We start from the raw sequence: 25,449 nt of genomic DNA, 5'->3' as shown, positions 1-25,449 counted from the left end.
AATGTTTGGACCTAACAGGGTCAAATCCACTGTTTCACTGTTTTGACCAAACCAAATTAAAAATAAATATCTAGACTTTTGCAATCATATATTGTTTTCATATGTTATCAGTGTATGAAATAAGGCCCGTCCGACCGCCCGAGACGGGCCTTATTTCTGCCGGAGGGTCTAATTTTAGAGCTAGCCAGGCCGATATAGACGGGTGAAAAAACAATATTCCGACAACATGCCCACTGGCACTGATTGGTCAAATCTTTTCTGGGCTGGTCAGTTTTTTAAGTTACCAGCCCAGATGTCTGGCTGGGTTTTTGGCTTATTTCATACACTGACGTTATGATTAACATACATTTCAAATTTGAACGAAATCGGTGAATAAATCTAGATTTTTATTTTTTAAATTATTGTCCAGTGTATGTCATGTAATGAGTTTAGCGGTAGAATTTTCTAAAATCTTCGGGGTTTTTTCACCTATTGTGTTCAAATTTGAAAAATATGTTAATCATAACATCATATGATTGCAATTTGTTTTGTTTTTAAATTATTGTCCAAACAGTGATTCGAACCCCTGTGGTAAACTCGGCAAACCTAGCCCATGTCCGTAACCGAAGTTCTCAATGGCAGATCGTGTTCAGAGTGACAGGATACAGACAAAAGATGTTACAGTTTAACTGGAGGCAGCGAGAGCGTCTTTCTGAAACCAACACATCGTACTTCCCGTGATAATGTAAACTATGCATGTTAAATGTTTATTCATTTCAATAGGAGGGCGGGAAGTGGAGATTTGTTGATGTTCTCAGCTCTGTTCAGGCAAGATATGAATGAATGAATGAATGAATCTCTTTATTTCCTCCAGATTATATTCCGAAGATCATTATAAACATGTACATGAAATATTTACAGCAACATAATCACAGCAATATATTCACAACACATTCATATAGTCATATATATGTACAAAGAAAGGATGAAAGGTCTAGAATGCACAGTTTAGTGAAGGAAGCAAGGAATATAGGTATTTACAGAAGAGGACAATCATACATCTCCATGACATTTCATCAATATCGTTAGTAACTAGTAGTTCACCCCCAGAAAATAGTGATAACATTTCATCTTCAGATAATAATTCTATTTGTACATAAACATCCACATGAAAGAGATCTATAAGTTTTGAAAAGAAATTATTTCTGTTGTACATATAGTGTTCACAGTGTAAAATTATATGGCAGTCATAATCATTACAATATATTTTGCAGAGTTCACAATGTTTTGAGAATTTTCCCCTTGAGCTGATTTGTACACAAAACTGTAATATATCTTTAAACTGTGGGTAAAAATACATCAAACAATACAATCTATGTACACCAAAGAAATTGTGGGTCAAGCGATATCTATTCATATCGTGCCTTACACACACGTGAGAAATCCATCGTTCAGTTTCAGATTTATTTATGCAATTAATAGTTATTCTTCGCCATGACGATTTACATGGAAACCTTCCAAAATCGAGATAGTCACTAAGATAATTGAAGAGATTGTATTTTAAACTGGTTTGAATAAGTGTGTCACATATGCTGTGTAAGACAGCTGTTCTGTTTTGAAAGGTGGCTAAATGTACACAGATAATATCCTTAAATGAAGAATTACACTTGCTGTTGCACAGCTTGCCGAGAAATAATAGTCTACATTTATCTATATAACCATCCATGCTCCACAATCCAAGGTTACCTAGCACTGAAGCAGAGGAAAAGCGCTTACCGAAACCCTGAATGCATCTGGCAAAATATCTCTGTGTACTTTCTACCAAGTCATTATCTTTACCTCGAAGAATGGGTAAAAGTTCACAACCGTAAAAGCTCGTTGGAAGTATCATTCTTTTCCATATTTTAACAGAAGAAGTAGGGTGGAGATCTTTACCGTTTAAACCAAGACTTTTTAGAGAATTTACAGATTGTCGTGCTTTCTGGCAGTATGAATATACTCTAGATTTTGGGGATAGATCAGACGAAAGTAAAATGCCTCCATACTTAACACAATCACTTATTGGTATTTCTGAGTCACCAAATTTGAAAGAATAATTACCCAGACGTTTCTTATATTTGCAGATAATGACACAAGTGCTTTTAGAACCCTTATACGTTAGACGCCACTTACAAGCATAGCTATAAATAGTATCAAGTGATGATTGGAGACCTTTTGGAGAGGTGGAAGCAAGTGTTGTGTCGTCAGCCAATAGAATACATGGGATATTAATGCCACTTACACAAATGCCATTGTTCAAATCTCTAAGTTCACATATCAAATCATTAATAAAAACAAGGAAAAACCAGGAAGACAAGACTCTACCTTGCCCAACACCTTGCTTGATAACATATTCATTTGATCTCAGACCACAATATTGCACAAAAGCAGAGCTTGATGTATAACTTTGATATAGGAGCTGCCACATTTTGCCCTTTATACCCATTTAATATAGCTTTAAAAAGAGTCCATTATGCCATATGCGATCAAACGCCTTCTCATTGTCCATAAAGGCTGTATAAACTGGAGAACCTCTGCTTAGATAATATGATAAGCTTTCGTTTAGAGTAAAGACTGAAGTGGTTGCTCCATGTTCCTTTCTAAACCCAAATTGGAGCTTGTCTGGAAATGAGGGTATGTATTCTTGTACCCAGATTTCTAGTCTAGCCAATAAGACTTTTTCAAAAAGATAACACATATCCCATAACAAAAGACGGCTAGTTTGTCTCACAGTCCCTCAACCATATCGTTTTCCTTTCCGCCCAGCCCTTAATGTGATGTTGTAGCGCTTAATAAAGAAAGACTATATATTATCCACAAGTGACATTGTAGACTACCGCTTAGTCTCTGAATATAGATAACTTTGATAGAAACAAACAATTTCTTAAAAATTGTAAAGGATCCCCAGCGAGAGGGGAGACTTAGAAGCTGTACCTGGGGAAACCTAGGCCTGATTCATTTAGGGCTTTAGCTTTGCAGAAAAGGGGAAAAAAATTTGGGTTCAGGGACTGTGAGACAGACTAGGTTCCCGTTTCAATTAAAACTCTAAATGTACTCGGCTAGTGTACTGTGTAGCCCTGGAAGTCAACTGCAAATATCAACAAACAGCTTTCAGATTCTTCAGATTCCTTAGATTTTTTTCTTCATCCCGTGAGTCGCCGTGACAAGTATGGGTCACAATTACTTTGATTTGAATTTTGGGACTAGATTTTGTCAAATCATTTATTGTCGCCTCAAGCTCCGCTGTAGTGATCTAAACGCAGACAGATATAATCGACATATATCGGAAACACCCAGGTGTTCATGTGGTTATTATAACGAAGACGTTATGATAAACAACTGTGTATTTTCATATTCAAGGATACGATGTTAAAACTACTCTATACGGTAACGGCGCATTGAATAACTCAACTAATAGTGGCATTCTTAACTCATTACACCAGTTCATTTCTAAAAGTTACCGCTTCCAGTGATTACCACCTCAACATATATATTCAGTGTAAGACAAACTTTATATAACGTGATTTTCTGCGGCAGCTCATTTCGTTGCTAGGCATAACCAACACCACAACGAACATATTCGTTACTCAATCATATATCTGTTATTGTATTATTCTTTTGTTGTCAAATTATTTCATTTATGTATCCAGCTATTTGAACAATTTACTGGAGCGACGTTTATATAAGCCCCTAGGCTTGTTCGCCTGTCCAGGTTTCTGCTTTGGCGAAATAAAAATATGCTTAAACCATGTATGGGTTGCTGAAGACAAATTGTAACCTTGATGTTCACGGATACAGTACATGAGCTTCAAAACTTTTACGCCGCACTCAGCAATATTCCAGCTATATGGCGGCGGTCTGTAAATACTCGAGTCTGGACAGGACAATCCAGTGATCAACAGCATGAGCATCGATCTACGCAACTGGGATACGATGACATGTGTCAAACAAGTCAACAAGCCTGACCACCCAATCCCGTTAATCGTCTCTTACGACAAGCATGGGTTACTGAAGACCAGCTCTAACCCGGATAATATACAGTACATGATATTTAACACCATCAATGAATGAAGACGGTGGGGGGTATACATCTGTGTGTAACTACAAACATCGTGGTGTCGAACGTACGGTTGTCTCGAAGTAAAAGAAACAATGTAGTGTCAGACGCACGGTTGTCTCGAAGTAAAGAAACAATGTAGTGTCGGACGCACGGTTGTCTCGAAGAAAAAGAAACAATGTAGTGTCGAACGTACGGTTGTCTCGAAGTAAAGAAACAATGTAGTGTCGGACGCACGGTTGTCTCGAAGTAAAAGAAACAATGTAGTGTCGAACGTACGGTTGTCTCGAAGTAAAAGAAACAATGTAGTGTCTGACGTACGGTTGTCTCGAAGTAAAAGAAACAATATAGTGTCGGACGTACGGTTGTCTCGAAATTAACGCTTGGTCCCTGCGTACTCCTTATTTAGTTATCATTTCACGGTTGTTTCGAACATCGTATTACTCGAAGTATTTTTGTATAGGTGCCTTGAGCTTCTAAACAACGCTGTTTGAAATGATACATACAATTAGTTGATTTCATTCTGTATATATATGACTACTTACCTAATTCAGTATTGACAACTGCACCTGCTAATTTGCTTTAAATGATTACAGTTAGGAGAACATAAACGGCGGTTTGGCTTCGAGATGTTTGGAAACATGCTTGTTCATTTTTATTGTCTAAAAGCCCACAACGAAATAAGAAGTGAAATTCGTCTGGTATCTCGTGAGTTATGTAACTTAGATAGGTAATCATATCTTGGAGTAGTGCTCCATCTCTCAGTCTCAACAGAGGCAGTTGGGGTAGCCTAGTGCTCACAGTGTTCGGTCGTCACGCTGAAAACCACCTGGGTTCGATTCCCAACACGGGTACAATGTGTGAAGCCCATTTCTCGTGTCCCCCGTCGTGATAACGCTGGAATACTGCTAAAGGCATAAAATCAAACTCACTCATTCAAATTTCAAATATTTTGAACGTGAGTCGGAAAACACTCAGATGCGAGTTCAAAAGATGGAAGAAATATTCCAAAGCGTGTTGAGCGACGACGGTGGGAGCTTTTAAACGAACGGTGTGTGGAGTTTCAAATCTTCAGCCCCAAAACAATGTTCCCCAAATTACATGTACATCAGTGTATGTACAGATACGTGAAGGTATGTGAGATGTATACTCGGAAATTCCTACTTTGCAGGGAATGTTTACAGGCGATCGTACTTGATATATACCAGCAGCTCTACACGAGACGTAATCTCCGAACACGCTCATCTCGGCCGAGTGTTTGTGTCTGCGGCCGTCAAGTGCCAGACTTGGATCCTGTCTATATATGGCTTAGAGGATGTGATGGAACCTGAAGCTTTCAAATAGCTAATTAACCAATAAAAGGTATCCAAGCAGTATATTTGTGGTGTTTTGTGTTTAGTTTATGTAATTACTGAAACAGATTCATTTTCCACAATATACCTCATTACCAATCATTGTGTTCACGAGTAAGATTTGTGCCACAGTAGGATTGCTATGGTTGCGGTGGGGTAGCCTAGTGGTTAAAGAGTTGGCTGGTCACGCCGAAGACCCGGGTTCGAATCCCCACATTGGTACAATGTGTGAAGCCCATTTCTGGTGTCCCCCGCCGTGATGTTGCTGGAATATTGCTAAAAGCGGCGTAAAACTAAAACTCAGTCAGTCAGTCTGTTTTTATTTCACGTTTAACGCCTCACGTAATATTCCAGCTTGTGGCGGCGGTCTGTAACTAATTGACCAGACAGTCATGTGGTTTCTATGTATGGTGCACAAATGCCAAATGACATGGCACCATGATATCTCTCTAATATATTAGTAGACTATATCCCTATCAAGACTCTTCGATCTCAAAATATGAATCTTCTGAACATACCAAAGTATAATCTGACCAGCTGTGGACGAAAATCCTTTAGTCACGCAGCTCCTCAACAATGGAAAAACTTCCTCTGGAAATCAAACTTTCATAGTCATTAACTGTTTTCAAGTCAAAACCCAAGACGCACCTATTTTCAGGCTATTATTCATAGACTTTATTTCATCCTATTATTCATAGACGTTAATTGATAGACATGATCTCCTGCTACTATTCATAGGCCTTATTTCAGGCTATTATTCCAGGGGCGTAGCTACCATTATAAAAGATGCCCGGGCTTACAAATGATTTTTGCTATTATAGTTAGGCAAGCCCTCAATACTAGGTACATATAAAGCTTTGCAACCTATCGGGCTTACACGAAAAAAATGGCTTGCTACGCGCCTGTATTCATAGGTCTTATTTCATACCTTATTTCATTACGTTTAACGTTTCTCACAATTTATGCGCTTTGACCATGCACCTTGTGGATGGATACAACGCTTTATAGATACTCATTGTCATTGTTATTATTATTGTTACTATGAGCATCGATCTACGGAAGTGGGATACAATGACGCATCTATACGGATGGAGACGGCACAGCACAGGTTAATGAATAAATAACTTTGTCTGTGAACGTGCTTCTCGAACACCTGGCTGTCCCTGTCTCTGCACTCCTCCCTTGTAACAAACAGTGAATTGTGTCAATATTTTAATGATAGATTGTTAAACAACTTTATAATTTTTAGGACAAAAATTCTGCAAAATCCTCACAGAGTTGGTATGATGTTTTGATTATGATCAGCGTTTCATTGAGTATGTTATGTTTATTAGTTTTCGAGTTAGATTGCAATTCATCGGTCCGCTTTTGAGCCAAACGGACTATAGTCAGCGAGCCAGATCATCCATTAGTTGACTCGTAAAGGAAGCATGGACTGCTGAAGACCAATTCTAACCTGGATCCCCATGCATGGGGCTTGTTAGAATGAGAGTGCCAGGAACAAACTAGATATACAAATGGCTATAATGATCCTGAGCTGTCATCAACAACGGCTTTGATCCTTTATTTATGTTTATGTCGGGGTAGGCCATCGTCCCCAGTGCATCCTGGTAGTATAAATAAATAATGACACACTTACCCTGTGTCTCGCCCAAGATATGAATAGCGTGATTTACAAGATACCATGTGCTGCTGAATTATGTCCCTTGTAGCCGTGGTTGGATCCGATGATCGTGGGTTTCATTCCCAGATCACGTCGATTATAACCCTTGATCGTTCAGTACCATATGCGTGCTATAAGCTGGGTATGTTTGCACGAGTTGTGGTGATGAGAAATGGGGTTTAAAGAAGTGTTTAATATTAATTCATCCAGCGGGTGGGTGTATAGCCTAGTGGTGAAAGCGTTCGGTCGTCAGGGCGAACACCCGTGTTCGATTCTCCACATGGGTACAATGTGTAAAGCCCATTTCTGGTGTCCCCCCGCCGTGATATTGCTGGAATATTGCTAAAAGCGGTGTAAAACTAAACACACACTCACTCACTCGCTCACCCAGTGTGAGTGAGCACTACACAGCTTATATATAGCAATAGTACTGCAATATCCCTGCTAGGGATACCAGAATTGGGCTTCACACATTACCCATGTTGGAATAGAACCTGGGCCGAATGTGTGACGAGCTGACGCTTCAACCACTCACCCCAATTTCAGCTGGGGCCCGTTTCACAAAGCGATCGTATAGCGCTATGTACCACAACTGTCGTAAGTCTATGTTAAAGTATGGGAGTTACGATCACCTTAACGCTACGATTTGTGAAACGGGGCCCAGGTATGGACAAAAATTTCAAAATATTTATGAGGCGTTTAATTGCACTCTGCACAATTAAGGCCCAAAACACAACAATGAGTGAGTTTAGTTTTACGTACATGTACGCCACTTTTAGCAATATTCCAGCAATATCACGACGGGGACACCAGAAATGGGCTTCACACATTGTACCCATGTGGGGAATCGAACCTGGGTCTTCGGCATGACGAGCGAACGCTCTAACCACTAGGCTACCCCACCGCCCCTAAAACACAACAATGATACAATTACCAAATACATCACCATCATGTAGCCATCTCCTGCATGATTCAGTTTTAGCCCCGATAACACATGAGTGTAGTCTCGAGTGTATGCCCGTAGTGAGGGTATGACCTTGCACTTTTAAACCTGGATAGCAAGGAGTTGAGTTGGGCTTTACGTCACATCGGCATTATTCCAGCCATAGTGACGAGACCTTGGACATGGGTGAGTTGAGTTGTGGATAGCAAGGAAGCAGACGACACAAAATCTACATTTTAACACTGTTCCCGCTTTTCCCACCATCTCGTGATTCTATTTACAGACGGAATGAGGTTTGTTCAGATGGAATGAGGTTACGTTTGTTTATGGGTGGGATAGTTAGCTCGGACTTCCAGAGTACACGTTATTTCTACCGCCACCTGGATCTAGACTGGCGCCTAGTCTCTGAACATATATCATTCTGATAGAAACAAATACCTTCTTTTAAGTTGAAAAGGGGCACCAATGGGAGATTCTGAATCTGAAGAAATCTAGACTTGCTTCATTTAAATCTGTAACATTTCAGAAAGGGCAGAGCGTAAGGGAAAATAATGTGGTTGGGGACTGTGAGACCTACTAAGCTGAAACATTCAGTAAGGATAAAGTCTGCACATTGTTTGATGGAAGCCATGTTGGGGAGTGCTCGTAGAGGATATCCATCAGCGTCTACACAAGAGGATTCACAAGAGGTACATGGATCTATACATAAATAACTTACTTAAGCACCCCTTGTATTTTTGCGATGGTAGGTTTTCGACACGTACATAAAACTTCTCGTGGTGACCACGATTGAAAAACATGAATTTTTCTGACCCGTGTGATCCTTTGACTCATAAAAACGACAAAATGATTGGAATGCATGTTGATTTTATGATGATAATTGCTCATTTTAAAAAAAACCCCTGATTTTCATACAAAACCATGTCTGTACAAGTATGAATTTGGAATGATTAATGTGAATTTACTGTCATAACATATAAAAAGCTCGCGCCCGTGAGATATCAACAAAACATTAGGAAAATAGCTCACACCAAAGCCTTCACCGAGTATTCACCGGACAGCCCGCTTCCAAGTTGCGCGAACCTATTTCACTGCGTACGTGCTATGAGCGCAGCCCAGCTGTTGAAACCAGTTTTCCCCCGAAAAGTCGGGGGAAAATTAGTGAATCGTTTGAACTCCGATTTCGCGCGGTTTTTTTCATCGCGTTATTTATCCACTTTATAAGTTGAATTTGCATTTTTGATGATTTGTTTCGGTAAGTCCATACCGAAAGGTATCAGAATCTGCAAAGTTGTGTTTTACGTTGCATGTGACCTTTAACAAAATCTCATCAGTACGATTTTTAAGAATACTTTCAATATTTATATACATATTAACATGGAAGAAACGGGCAAAGTTAACAAATAATTTATGACAGTATATGTTATTGAAAAGTGGAACTATCACAGTCTAGTGACCGCGTTCCACTACCTGAAAACCGCGACGGGTCAAACTGACAACGAACATCGGACATAATCCGGGACCAGTATTTCTTAAGCTAATAGAACAAAGGTGCAGTACGTTTATCTGTATTGTATGTTCATATCCCATGGTCAAATCACGCACCTGCCACATATACCATACTTTCAACTTGACATCCACTGTACACATTTATCACCGATGCTTCTTTCACGTAGGGCAGATTTCATGTGCCGGAACAGGAAATAGTCACTGGGGGCTAGATCATGGCTGTAGGGTGGGTGATTTAACTAACTGTTCGAATCCACATTCACGCATGGCAGCCTGTGCAGTTCTCGACTTGTGAACCGGGGCGGTGTCATGCAAAAGTAGAACACCACGTGTTTACATCCCACGGCCTTTCTGGCGAATAGTTTTTCGCAAATCGTTCATTAAAGGTCACATGCAACGCAAAACACAACTTTGCAGATTCTGATACCTTTCGGTATGGACTTACAGTAACAAATGATCAAAAATGCAAATTCAACGTTTAAAGTTGAAAAATAAAGCGATGAAAAAAACCGCGCGAAATCGGAGTTCAAACGATTCATTAATTTCACCCCAGCGCTGGGGTGAAAAGTGATTTCAACAGCTGTGCTGCGCTGCGCCCATAGCGCATGCGCAGTGTTTAGGTTCGCGCGGCTTGAACCGGGAAGGCGACTCGTAAAAACACAGCAAGTGATGCGTGCAAGGATTATCGCTGGGGTCGAAGTTGGAGAACAAAAGACGTTTCTTGTGATTACAAGCATCTTTGATCTGCAGTAATAAAAATACACTGGTCCCATACTTTTTCTTATATGTTTTCACATCTTGCTTTTGGAGGGTTGGCAGATTTGCAAACCAAGTTTACCAGAGAGTGTAGCATTAGAAATACTAATTTCTTTCTTTAAAATTGCTCAGCTTGAAAACTGAAATGTTTTAATACATGTCTATGGAAACATAGAAAAACATGTTGATTGTGATAAGCAGCCTCTGTCACAGACAAAACTCAATGTCTGTTGTATTGACACCTATGTGTCTGCCTGCCTGTCTGCTAATGACAATATGCAATACACAACTTCAATCATTGACCACATGCAATTTGAACTTGAAACGTATCAGGCTATACACCACAAACAAAATCCGTTGATTTATGGCTCGTGCACCTGAAGTTCTGTCTCTGTCGCATTATGTAATTACACAGACATGCAGGTGTGATACTTGTACACATGACATGTTATTATGTCTGTGGGTTGCAAACAAACAGCATCCATTTTTTCTCGGATGGCTGGATCGGACGGAAACCGGTGCAAACTCAGATTGTCAGTTTCAAGTCCTGCTTTGTACTAGAACGAACGACAGTTTCCAGCCACGCAGTAGTTCACTATCTCAGTATTTGTTGATTGGATCGAACGCAAATGCAGAAAAAATGAGCATGTATTTACAAAACCTAACATCTCTATATATACACACACACACACACACAATAAGCTCTCAGCGCATCGGCAAACGAACCAGCCAATGAAAGACTTCGTTAAACTTGAGTGCACACCCATCCGCTTTGACTGGGTTCGGTCTCCCGGATGCTTCGTTTCAAGGGAAGTAAACCCAAGTACCAAATATTGCACTTTTGATTTGCGATTGTACGCTTATAATTTTGTTTATTTGTTTTTTTATAACCAGCAATGTATATTACATGTCTTGAATAAGTGATAATTGTGTTTTAATTATGTTTGCTTTTTTTGGTTGCGTGTGACCTTTAAATTAGCATAACACTGTCCATTGATTGCATTTTTTGGTGGCTTATAATCAATCAGTAAAATGCCTCTTGCATCCCAAAATATGGTGGCCATTACCTTGCCAGACGATGGTTGTGTGCGAAATTTCTTCGGAGGCGTAGAAGTGGGGTGTTTCCATTGCAGACAGACAGATATTTTGTTATATTTTATACATTGCATGGATTCCAATTTAGTTTCTGGGTGCCAGTGGTGGATCCATGTTTCATCACCTGTCACTAGACGAGGATGAGATCAGTCTTCATCAGCAGTATAGAGATCCAGGAGCTGCCCACAAGTTTCAGTTCTCTTATGACGATCTTGAGCTCTGGGGTTTCCGGATACCCATCTTTCAGATACCTTGGACATACCAAGATTCTCATGGATATCAGTTCCAACAGTTCGAACTGATATTTGGAAATCCGTAGAAAGTTCAGATACTTTTATTCGTCGGTCAGACAAAATTCTTCTTTCTACGGCTATATGGTTTCCGAGTGGTTGGCATCTGAAGGCCTGCCTGACCTTGGGTCATCGTCTATGGACTCCCCACCCATATACACGGTAGAGACCAACGGCAAGCTGTGAAATAGTCAGGAGCATCCTTACCCATCACTTTACACATGCGATCATGGATTTCTTTTGCTTTGCATCCCTCCTTGGTAAGGAACTTTATTGCAGCGCGGTGTTCATGTTTGAGAGAATCCATGATCGTGACCATCATATCGAAGCCATCATATTTAACTTATTGTCGTGTCTGGAACTTGGTATGACACGTGTCACGTGATGTTATGACTAGTGTCACACCTGTCACAAGTTGACAGTTTGTGTAAACACAAATGCCCGAGTTGTAAAACTTATTGACGCCTCTCGTAGAATGTAGACTGGGGTGTTGTGTAGACTGGGGTGTTGTGTCCTGAACTATTGCATTGCGTTGTGATTAATGTAATAATAATAATAATAATAATAATAAGTCATCTTTTATAGCGCACAGTCTCCAACACCATGTTATTGCTCGCGGCGCTTAATCAGAATCTGATTCTTATTACCCCGGATAACCTAAGCTGCCTGTTAGGCGCTAGAAGGTTATAGTCACATGACTTTATCCAACCGGGTACCCATTTTCTGCTGAGTGAACAGAGGCAATTTGAACAAACTCACTTGCCTAAGGTGAGACCACATGTGCTTCGTTCGTAGTATGTGTAACGAATCTACATGTGAAGTTTATGTACTTTGATAGCTGATAGCATTGTTTACATACTCTAATAATTATTGTAAATCATTGTTTTACTGACTGATTATGTAAATGATGATCATGTGACTCCTGTGTAATAAACTTCTCGTTTATATACTCTGGTGTTGTGTTGTGTTGTGTGTGGGTTGGTACGTTGGTATCGTCAACCAAGCGAGCTGATTCCCAAATAAACTAACTACTAGTCTCTGAAATGAATATTTTTCATATTAAAAAAAATAAAATATAATGAAAAGGAGCCCTGAGACTTTATTAGTTGGCTTTCTTGGATATATACTCATGCCAATATTGGTTGTCACCCCCTCCCCTCCCAACCCCTCACACCCCACCCCTCTCCAATTAAAAAATTGAAGGGGGACAGCCATTATTGGCATGAGTATATTTACTTCAGGGTCTGTATGGCAGACTAATTCCCAATCACTCGTGTTTTAATATAGATTATATGAAAACCGAATGCCTTGTTTAGTAAGTGACGAAATGAAACACATATTATTTTGGGGATTTATTGCGTTTTGTCAGTAACGTACACATTCTTGTACTCTGTGGGGCTTAGTTGTATCTGACATTCGAATCCACACACTCTTGTGAAGAGCAGCGATGGCTGAGTGGGTTAGATCGCTGGCGATGAAGTGCCTCTCTCTGAGAGCGTGGGTTCCAATACCTAATGGAACTTAACCTTCCAAAAAGTACTAGAATCTGTACTTTCCTGATGTAATCCCAAAAATAACGTAAATTTATCTATATAAGTCGCAATGTCCATCTGTGTGCTGTTGTAAAGAACTGACACATCTGATTCTGATGTTGTGGTCATGTGATGGTTGTGGTGGTTTGAAGATAGGGGGCAGTGGGGTTAGTTTACAATAGCCTTTCGGTTTCAGTTCGAAGACTTGGGGGCGCGCGGTGGGGTAGACCCGGGTTCACTCCCCATGTGGGTACAATGTGTGAAGCCCATTTTCGGTGTCCCCCTCCGCGATGTTGATGAAATATTGCTAAAGCGGCGTAAAACTAAACTCACTCACTCAATTCGCAGACATGCATGCCATTTTACTCAGACGAAAATGTCAGACCATTTTGGGGAGAACCATACCATTTTCTTTCGCAGAACACAGTAAAATGAGTGTTTCTTCCTGTAAATACCAAACGCACTACAACCTCAACCTCCGGAGTTGTTCTCTGTTGGACATTGTAGGCTTTCAGCAGCGTAAGCGCACTTGTTCCAGTGACCTAGTCTACGTTGCAATACTGAACCGACACTGTATACTAGTATATTTACTCAGCGGCAGCCCACGGGAGTCTGTCTACACATGTACCAGTACTGTTTACTAATGTACTTACACATGAACCAAGGGCGTCCGTACCTCTCGACCTGTCGCAGCTTAAGCCCATTGGTGATTTATAATATTACAATGTGTTTGTTTGTTGTTTAACGACGCACTTATGGTAGCTGTAAATTATTGTAAATAATTGAGTCTGAACCAGACATCTACTAATCAAGAGCATGAGCATCGATCTTCGCAATTGGGATTCGATGACATGTGTTAACCAACTCACCGAGCCTGACCACCCGATCACGTTAGTCGCCTCTTACGACAAGCCTGGGTTACTGATGACCCTAATCTTTACGTATTTATTGCGCTATGTTTGACATTGGCCTGAAACTGCATGTGATTGTGTATATTACTATGTTTACATATACGTATTACTATGAGCACCGTAATAAAGAATTTAGTTCGTTTTGATCCGCTCGAAATAGTGCCCGTAAACATTCCGACTGACAACTGCAAAACAAAGAATCTCCACCAGATTGTGTTGGTTTTGCTAGGCAAAGAGTACACTCCCACATTTGTTAATATCTAGACATGAGTGTGTGAGTTTAGTTTTACACCGCTTTAGCAATATTCCAGCAATATCACTGCAGGGGACACCGGGATGGGCTTCACACATTGTACCCATCGGGGGAATCGAACCCGGGTCTTCGGCGTGACGAGCGAACGTTTTAACCGTTAGGCTACCCCGTTGAGGCAGGGAGATGGAGCAATACTTCTAGAGATGACTGCATATGACAAAACATCCAGAATACAAATTTCACCATTTATTTCGTCGTGGGGGACCCGTGAAGATCCGGATTAGATTTGATCGTCACTAAGTAACCCATGCTTGTCGTAAGAGACGACAAACGGGATCCTAATTGCGTAGATTGATGCTCATGTTGTTGATCACTGGATTGTCTGGTTCAGACTCGATTATTTACAGACCGCTACCATATAGCTGTAATATTGCTGAGTGCGGCGTAAAGCAAAACTCACTCACTCACTCGTTGTGAGGCTTTTATAAAAAGTAGACACACAAATGAGACAAACAAGGAATGGTTATTCGATGGTGATACTTAACAAACCACGCGTGTCATATAATAGTGGAACCCAAGCATCGGGTGTTTCGGTAACAGCTGTCAGACTAATAACGTTTGGATGATGTTTGTACTTATTTGCTCAAATCGAATTTTCAAGTACATTATTTCATCCTGATGATAAAATGCATAATTTCAGTTAAATCAATTAGGCGAGAGAATGGCAGTTCATGGATACTGAAACTACACTCATATATCGCCAACCCTCATGCCTTTGAAGTGAGCCTTGTGCTTTTATTACTCATGAGGGGCGGTGGGGTAGCCTAGTGGTTAAAGCGTTGGCTCGTCACGCAGTAGACTCGGGTTCGATTCCCCACATGGGCCCAATATGTGAAGCCCATTTCTGGTGTACCCCGCCGTGATATTGCTGGAATATTGCTAAAAGCGGCGTAAAACCATACTCACACACTCATGCCATGTTCTCATGGCAAAACGGATAAATCTCACGCCAAACTGGGTTCATAGAAAATATAACAATACAATCAGCATCAGGAACCTTGTTGAGCTTTTTGGCCACTTTAAACAACACACAGGTCTAATAAATACGTTGTTTTCAGTTACTTTGCTGAAAATTGAATTTGCACCTCCCTGGAACCGGCCGTTTTTTCTCTTGGGATTGGAATGTCTGCATGGGTATGTTGCAGACAAATGTAGAAACATAAACGGGTCTAACAGAGATACATGCTAAAGATCCGGGTTAGAATTGTTCTTCAACAACCCGAGCGGTGGGTAGTCTAGTGGGTAAAGCGTTCGCTCGTCACGCTGAAGACCCGGGTTCGATTCCTCACATGGGTAAAATGTGTGAAGTCCATTTCTGGTATCCCCCGCCGTGATGCTGATGAAATATTGATAAAAGCGGCGTAAATCCTAGACTAACGCTTCGTCCCTGAATGTACATGTATATCATTTTGACAGTAACAAATAAACCCATTTTGATTGAAAAGGAGCCCAAGTGTGTTGAGAAATTAACCTGGGGCAATCTAGACTTGCTTCATTGGTCTTTAGCATTGCAGGGAGGGCAAGGCAGTAGGGATAGTAATGTGGTGAAACCTGCGTAAAACCATACTTACTCACTCACTCTTCAGCAGCCCATGTTTGTCCTAAGACAAGCTTGGCTTGGTTGACACATGCTATTGTATCCCGATTTGGTAGATATATGTTTATGCAGCGTTCGAAATTAACCTCGGTCCTTGGGCCCAAAGCCGACTGAATCCCATTCGGACCCACAGCTTTTGTTTCTGTATAGGTCCTTATGGCCAACAGCTCATTCATCTTCAATAACTAAGAGATTGATTTCCATATCAAAATAAAAGGCCTACACATTCTGATCTGGACCCACAATATTTTTATGGTTCTGGGTCCTTAGGGCCTGCAGAGCTTTTCAGGATTAAGGGCAAACACTGTGTCGTTTATGATGCTGATCACTGGGTTGTCTGGTCCAGACACCCGTGAAGGTGCGGGTTAGATTTGATCGTCACTAAGTAACCCATGCTTGTGGTAAGAGGCGACTAACGGGATCGGGTGGTCAGGCTCGCTGACTTGGTTGACACATGTCATCGCGCAAGTCGATGCTCATGCTGTTGATCACTGGATTATGTGGTCCTGACTCGATTATTTACAGACCGCCGCCATATAGCTGGAATATTGCTGAGTGTGGCGTAAAACTAAACTCATTCACTCAATCTGGTCCAGACTCGGTTATTTACAGACCGCCGTCATATAGTTGGAATATTGCTGACCGCAGCGTTAAGAAAGCTGAGAAAAAAATATACCCCGACATTATAGGTCACTATTAATAATTATGTATATATGTTCCATGTTGTAAAAGAACTTGAAACATTCAGAACTTCACTGTCCCACACAAAGTTGTGGGTGAACCCTTCGTCCTTTTCCGTGAACATCACGGGAATTCACGAGGGAACCAAATTCCCTGACCTCGGCGATGACAAAGCAACATCCATTGCCCGGCTACAAACGCTGAGTGTTCATCATTGTCCTGATGAAATACCTGATACGCTTTCATCAGAGCGACACCCACTTGGAGTTGACCTATATACCCATTTTTGTGACCTATCTTTCTTACGATACTGTATTACAAGCGGCCCATGTCCGAATTCTTCTGTTCAGGAGAACGAGTCTCAGCCCCTTGCGGCATGCGCGATACCTGTGGGTACACATTGGCACTAAAGTGGTGAATGTAGGCTGCATGTACGTACTGTTGCCATATATAGTGTAACACTGTGGCAGGTTGATGGGTATAATTAGACTAACATCTAGTCTCTGAAATGAACATATTTTACCGAAAGAAAACCCATAATAAAATATAATGAAAAGGAGCCTAGAATCTTTCTTCATTTTTAGAAAGAAATCCAGATTTGCCACGTATTCTAGACTTGCACGGGCTTCTAGACTTCAGGGTCTGTATGACGGATTAGGGTACAATGAATGAATGAGTGAGTGAGTGTGATTTTATGCCGCTTTTTAGCAATATTCCAGAAATATCACGGCGGAGGACACCAGAAATGGACTTCATACATTGTACCCATGTGCGGAATCGAACCCGGACCGTCCGTGTGACGAGCGAACGCTTTAACCACTAGGCTACCCCACCGCCCCATGGGATTACTATCAAACTTCACCTTACAGGTCCAGAGCCTTGACAGTAGAACGGAAAGTCGGTGGTTCAATCCCAAGCCGCGTCAGATAAATATACGTTAAAAATGGTATTTGATGTTACCCGGCCTGCCTGGCGCTGGACATTAAAGCCATAAAGTGAGGTCATGTTTGCTCGGAGTCAGTGCACTGTGCCTGAGTGATTTAATGATGTTTAAACTCTGTCATGCTATCTCAGCCGCCAGCACTATTAAACTTTTATTACTCCGGACTACAGGCAGACACACACGTACACAGAAACACATACGCACACCCTCTCCCTCCCCCTTTCTGTCCCTCCCCCTCTCCGCTCTCTCTTTCTCTCTCCGGGGCTCCTTCCCCTCTCCTCTCTCCATCTCTCGATCTTTCTCTCCCTCCCCTCTTCTCTCTCCCTCACTCCCCCTCTCCTCTCTCTCCCTTTGTCTCTCCCCTCTCTCTTTCTCCCTCCCACTTTCTCTCTCCCCTCTCTTTCTCTCCCCCCACGTTCTCTCTACCCTCTTCCCTATACCTCTCTCTTTCTCTCCCTCTCTCTTTCTCTCTCCCTGTCTCTACGGGGCTCCCTCCCCTCTCCTCTCTCCATCTCTCGATCCTTCTCTCTCTCACCTCTCATTCTGTCTCCCCTCTCTTTCCTCTTTCTCTCCTCCCCTCTTCTCTCCCTCTCTCCCTTTCTCTCCCTCTCTCTTTCGCTCTCCCCTCGTTCTCTCTCCCCTCTCCCTCGTTCTCTCTCCCCTCCCTCTCTCTCTTTCTCTCTCTCTCTCTCTCTCCGTCCCTCTCTTTGTCCCCGTTAAATCTGAGCATACATACATGTATTGTCATATGACATAGGATACCATTGCGGTTTTACATATCACAAAACACAGGTCATTAAGTCTGATACACAACAGTAACTGAACCTTCACTGATCAGCCAAGCTTCGCCTGCGATATCGTTCGATAACCACCTGGGTGCGCCATCTTGACTAGTCAATGTTATATAGGCATTTTTATCTTAATGACAAAGCTATATTTTGCACAATCACACATCGATACAATATCTCCATATTAGGTGTAGCACAGCCACGTATTGACCTTATATGGATACACAGCACTCGGCTGTATAGCGACTGCAGGCGAAGTCACCCTGCTGTGGACCCACGCCCGTGCACTTTTGTATAACACATTCAGGACATGTGGACTCCAGTCATTAACCGATCAACGTAATGACCTCTGACGATGTTTGTATACCGAGGCCATGGTTTGTAAAGTGCTTGCTTCGCGTCAAATTCAGATTAGTGTAAATTTGGTGTTCTATATTTATTTATGGATTTTTTATCAACGCTCAGTGAAAGTTACATTTATTGACCCTGCGGTATTGCCGTTATCAGCATTTCCTCGTGACTGTTTATCAGGCGTTATGTGTTTTTTCCTCTTGGTCATATTTTTTCGATTGGAGGGTATTGATTTTAGTGTTATAGTTATCTCGTTTAGGTTGAAATATGAATGGGTTTAGGCCAATATTGATTTATTTAGTTTTTCATATTGATTTTATTTATTTGTTTGTTGTTTTAAGGTCGTAACACAATTTGGTATTTTGTGTGTAGTCAAGTCTGAGGTGTTTTATTGTATCAAAGGCCATCAGCCCATATACAAGTTTACATATATACACTGGTTGAGAATATACCGATTTGCAGATTCAGTGGAAATGGAAAAGAAATATAATATATAAAAATATACATAAACAGTGGACAAAGGGATGCCTGTTCTACTTGAAATCACTTTAGCTGATCTGATGTCCTTGTTATAATTCTCTAAAATCAACTTCCTCTTCTCTAAATCATCCATACTGAGGATCACTGAAAATGTCGTCTGCTATCAAGTAAACAAAGGGGGGGATAACTCTTCGCAAACTAATGAAAATGGATTAACGAAGTTGTCTCTCTTGAATGAAACCAATCACTTGATAGCTGGTCAAGGTCGTTTATACTAAAAATCCAATTAAACATATTCCTAAAATTCTCAATAATTTCTTGTCATACTATAACATTCATTTAACAATTGGTGATAATCGGGAGGACGTTTTAGAGTAAGGTAAATCTGAAATCCCATTCAACAAGTTATTTCTTAGGTCCATTCCATGTTTTACAAATAGAGATAATGTAAATATGACTGTGTAATACTGTGCCGCAATGTTGTAGGAAGGGATGATGTCCGGGACTGCCTCCGTGGTGTAGTGGTTAGAGTGTCCGCCCGGAGAGTGGAAGGTCGCGGGATCGATCCCCGACCGCGTCATACCTAAAGACGTTAAAATACGGTACTTGTTGATCCCTGCCTGGCGCTCGGCATTAATGGGTACAACAAGGAGTCAGTATAATGTGTCTGAGTGGGGTATTCATGCCTCACTGCGGCATGGTATCTCAGTGGGCTAGCACTATAAAACCAGCTTAAGTCTGGGCTAGTACAAGCAGTCTCACATACACATACACACGCATGCACGTCGACATATGAGCGAAATATTCTCAAGCACGACGTAAAACCCAATTTCACCTCACCTCACCTATATCGCTGCGGTCTGTAAATAATGGAGTCTGGACCAGACAATCCAGTGACTGACATCATGAGCATCCATTTACATAACTGACACGGGATGACATTGTCAACAAAGTCAGCGAGCCTGACCACCCGATCCCGTTAGTCGCCTCTTATGACAAGATGGGTTACTGAAGACTGATTCCTACCAAGGGACGTCCCCAAATCCCCGTCCCTCCTCAAACATGGGACGCACAAGTACGCACACACACACCAGATTCAGTTACATCTGCAATGCGATCAATTTCGATACCGCAAGTATTCAAATCTTTCTGCATTGTGTTATGTACATGTTTAGTTACGCATGCAGTTATAGGACTCTTAGTGTGACGCCAGCAGAGCGCCATCGCCTTGTAACCAGCTTACCCGGTAGCATGCATAATATAAACATTATACCCGGAATATCTAGGTAAGGGTGGTTAACAACAGGGTGTAATATCAGCCTGTCCTCAAAGCCATCCACCAGGCTGGATCTGTGTCACTCGACGTCAGAAATGAACCAGCTTTTAAATTAAATTCAAAAGCAAATATATGCATTCAGCCTCTTCACTGGCCTTTTCTGAATCTAACTGGTTGCACTGTGTTTGTTTAAGAAACGGAAAAATTTAAATGCATTTTTCATAATCAGACGGAGACGTGGTTCAGTTGCACCCGATCCAGGAAATACTATCTTGTACTAAATTAGCTCGTCTTTGCTAGCAACAGTGAGTTGCTAATAGCAGTAACAGAAATAGCCTTTTCGCCCTTAGATGTGCTGTTATGTGTAACAGTGACTACATGCATGAAATATACTTCCCATCCAGACTCACTGAAAACAGTCACTATATGTCATATATATATATGGCTACATCGAAGATTGATTTCTCCACTAACTCGGGGGAACCAACTGCAAACCTTATGCAGATGAATTGCACGAGGATCATGCATCAAATTGCTGTAATGCATGTACAAATATCATGCATATGACCAGCTGCGTTTTGGTGTAAAGTTTTGTTAAGAATTCGCCAATTTTCACTGAGTTTTATCGTTTCTTGAACTCATGACAATAATCTTTTCAACTGTATGAATTTGTTTTACAATACATCAGTTCATGTGTAAACAATACCTTTAAACAGTATCAATGGACTATTTTGCAAAATTTAGTTTAGAACAGTTGCCTGAAGTAAGTGGTTATATTTACACTAGTGAGTCTAAACTTTTGATGGGAAGTATAGTATGACCATATAAGGCATCGTCATATTTCTCATCGCCAGCACGCCATATTGAGGCGAGGCAACACACAGTATAGGGTGTGTAGTTTCTGTATTTCACCATAGTTTACGGATCATGAAGGTTTGTTCATGAAAGGGTAGGGTCCGTGTATATGTATATTAGCGGTCGTTTCGTTACGGTATCACTTGCTGGTGCAGATTACTGCAGAATCTAATCTCTGTTCGTGACGTGCTGATAGTGGCTATAACAGTTAGTCCTGAAGCTATTTGACGATGTGCAATACATGGTTTAAACATCGCGCTACATCCCATTTTTCTCTTTATCATCTCACAGATGTGTATATTTATAGTTCAGGTTTGCTCAATGGGGCATTGCCTATAGGAACGTTTAAAATATTCTCCGGGATTGTTTACACAGAACGTAGCTGAAGGAAGACACCCGGTAATAGTACACCCGGGTAGTTCTGGGGAAGTATTTCAATTATCGTTTTATAGTCTATTTCTTTTTTGTTGGACAAAACCTTCTTTCAGGTTTGTGTTTAACGTCGGTAAGAACGTAAGTCACGTGGGGAATGTGACCTTTGGTCTCCGGGATGTTCTAGATGACCGGTTGGGTGGCGTAGTTGGTAAAGGGCATGCATGTGACGCCGAAGACACTGGTTCGATTCCCGGCATGGGTACGCTGTGTCAAGCTCACTCAGTTGTCATGAAATATCCGGGGTTTTATAACTCAAGGAGTTTCACTTTTCACTTCCGCTTTAGATCCGTTTAAGAAGATGTGTGATCTACTCTTCTTTCAGACCCGTGAAGATCCGGGTCAGAATTGATCTCCAGCAACCCCTGCTTGTCGTAATAGTGCGACTAAGGTCGGGTGGTCAGGCTCGCTGAATTGGTTAACGTCATCGTATCCCAATTGCGTAGATGGATGCTCATGTTGATGATCACTGGATTGTCTGGTCCAGACTCGATTATTTAGCTGGAGTATTGCTGAGTGCGGTGTTAAACATCAGGCAAACAAAAACTGCAGCTTTACTTGACATGCCATTTTAGTCTATACCTATTAATATATTTATCTCATCATCGGGCGATCATGTGTGAGCAATCCGTTGGCTCGATACACGTGTCCCCCGCCGTGATTTTCAAGGTATATAGCAAAGTGAGGCGTGACCACTCACTGACTCAATCACTCGCGTTATGATGTGGGGAACACATGACCTTCAACATCAGCATATACTGAAATTGGTTTGGACTTGTGATTGGTTTACAAGTAGTCGTACTGGTTAAACTATCAATATCTGCTTTCAGCATACGCCTTTTTATACTCTGTCGTGTAGTTTGAATGTATGTGGTGATCTTTTAACTCCGACCTATGATTGCCATGCCCCCCACCCCCACCCGACTACCTTTGATAATTTACTGTATGTATGGGGGAAAAATGTTAATATTACAATAATCATTAAACTACAGCTACAGTATTATGATAACGACATACTCCTTGTCCAAGATATTTTTATGGATTAAACTTCTTTATAATTTCCCTCACGACGTTTCGAGACCATTCCAGGTCCCTTCATCAGGTGAACTGACAGTTGGAATGGACCTTCATCAGGTCTAATCAACCTTCATCAGGTGAACTGACAGTTGGAAGGGACCTGGAATGGTCTAGAAACGTCGTGAAGGAAATTATAAAGAAGTTTAATCCATAAAAATATTTTGGACATTAATGTACAACTTCTAAATGCCACTGAAAGACGACATACTCCTCTTCATCGGCTTCCATCTCCCAGGTGTCAGTGGACATCCGATTCGAAACATATTAGGAACTAAGAATAGTGCCAGATGTGTATACCCCAAATGATATTGTTTTATCGGCATTCTAGAAGTAGGTCTATAATGGATATACGATGCATAACAAGTGTTATTGTTTATTGAACAGAGCGACTTTGGTGAAGATTCTTACCCGTGTGTGTGTGTGTGTGAGAGAGAGAGAGAGAGAGAGAGAGAGAGAGAGAGAGAGAGAGAGAGAGAGAGAGAGAGAGAGAGAGAGAGAGAGAGAGAGAGAGAGAGAGAGAGAGAGAGAGAGAGAGAGAGAGAGAATGTTAAGGGGTGGTCACCTAGTTTGTTCTGGGGAGGTCAGGGAACATCAATTTCGATTTCGATTGATTCTGTACATGAATCTTAGACGGTCATTCACATTGTACATGTTTCTCCATAAAAAATCATTATCACCACCCCTAGCCATAAATTATGACCGGTCCCTTATCAAGCTATAAACTGAAACGTAACGGCGTAGAATGTGTGCAATAAACAAGAAGTTGTTATGTCCCCAAATCTCGTTCCTATACATACCGACACATCCCGTGTCACAATCCGATACTCTGGCATCACGCCAGAGTGCACATGCACCCCGGACAGCGCTATCCACTCAGGCGTTGGTTAGACCTGACTACTGAACACAACTACTGTTTAAAACTGTATGGGATAGAATCGATTATTACCAAGGTGACCTAATTCTTGGCGAGATAGACATCCACACTTCAGCAAGCCGGGGATTGCGACTGAACCACATGGCAACAAATCTGGGATTACTCCCCCAAGCGATCTTAACGCTAAGTGAGTGAGTGAGTGAGGTTAGTTTTAGCAATATTCAGCAATATTCCAGCTATATGGCAGCGGTCTCGAAATAATCGAGTCTGGACCAGACAATCCAGTTATCAACATCATGAACATCGTTCCACGCAATTGGGATACGATGTCATGTGTCAAACAAGTCAGCGAGCCTGACCACCCGATCCCGTTAGTCGCCTCAAGCATGGGTTACTGAAGACCAATTCTAACCCGGATCTTCACGGGTACTTAGCGCTAAGTTGATCGTAAGTCCAAGCATAGACTTAAGATAGTCGTAGCGCTAAGATCGCTCTCTGTGTAAGCGTCCCCTGGACAGTAGAGTTGAAAAACCTGCGGGAGGTCACAGATCAGCTCTCACGTCACCTGAAAATATAACATGCCAGGCCATCCATACTTTCCCATCTCCGGCAGGACAGCGAAAAAATGAAAGTTGATTTTTTTATACAAAACATGTTTTTCACTTTTTACAGTTGTGGAACATATTTATGAAATTATATAATTGAATCATTTGATAATAGCCTAACGAAGCGCTTGTCTTCAAAGACAATTGTTAATGGATAAAGATGAAGAAAGATCAAGATGACTGGCCCCAGATTTTCGAAGCCCTCTTAAGCTCTCAAAAAGCTATCGTAGTGCTACGACTGTCGTAACACCTTTAAACCGTAACATAGACTTGCGACAGTCGTATCGCTACGATAACGTTGTGAAACGGGGCCCTGTTTTCGTGATGAATGTGAAAGGGTAAGATTATTTTTTTATCACACCTGGACATACATTTCCACAGCGGCGGGTAAAAATGAGATAAAAAAACGTTTTATAATTAGACGTTGGAGCAAAAAGTCAGGATGGGCTCCTCTATGGAGCTGGTAAACACAAAACAAAGGGACAGCCTTAAAGAAACTCGAGTGAAAGTAGATCTTCGTCGTCTTGTGGGAATATTTATGGGCACGGTGATAGCAGACGGCAGGCAAACACTTACTTTTTGTGAGGAAATAATGTGAGGTGAGCGGGTGGAATGGAGCTTCACGTCGTACTTAAGAAAATTTCGCTCATATGACGACGTGCATGTGTGCGTATGTGTGGCTGCTTGTACTAGCCCAGACTTAAGCTGGTTTTATAGTGCTAGCTCACTGAGATACCATGCCGCAGTTTAACATGAATACCCCACTCAGACACATTATACTGAGCCGACCAGTCCTTGTTGTACCTATTAACGTCTTTTGGTATGACGCGGTCGGGGATCGAACCCGCGACCTTCCGCACTCCGGGCGGCCGCTCTAACCACTACACCACGGAGGCGGTCGTAATTTATGAGTGGTGGGAGCTACCGGCAGAGCCTGAATTTCAGTGAACCATTGGTATAATTTTCATCATTGCTATGGAACATGTTCCGGTAGATATTATGCTCATTACTCTCTCATTACTCTACGTATGTATGTATGTATGTATGTATG

General features: G+C 41.5%; 1 long non-coding RNA gene across 1 annotated transcript; it reads left to right on the top strand.

Annotated features, from left to right (window-relative positions):
* The first annotated feature begins 247 nt into the window (after positions 1-247).
* Positions 248-20,970, top strand: LOC124264935. The gene is made up of 3 exons (XR_006895288.1): positions 248-330; positions 5,814-5,816; positions 20,960-20,970. It is a non-coding gene; the product is annotated as an uncharacterized LOC124264935 (long non-coding RNA).
* Positions 20,971-25,449: the final 4,479 nt, after the last annotated feature.

The sequence above is a fragment of the Haliotis rubra genome, unplaced genomic scaffold, assembly GCF_003918875.1.
Source record: "Haliotis rubra isolate DU_JTF1 unplaced genomic scaffold, ASM391887v1 Scf95, whole genome shotgun sequence".
NCBI classification, from domain to species: domain Eukaryota; kingdom Metazoa; phylum Mollusca; class Gastropoda; order Lepetellida; family Haliotidae; genus Haliotis; species Haliotis rubra.
This window is presented reverse-complemented; position numbering and strand designations above follow the sequence as displayed.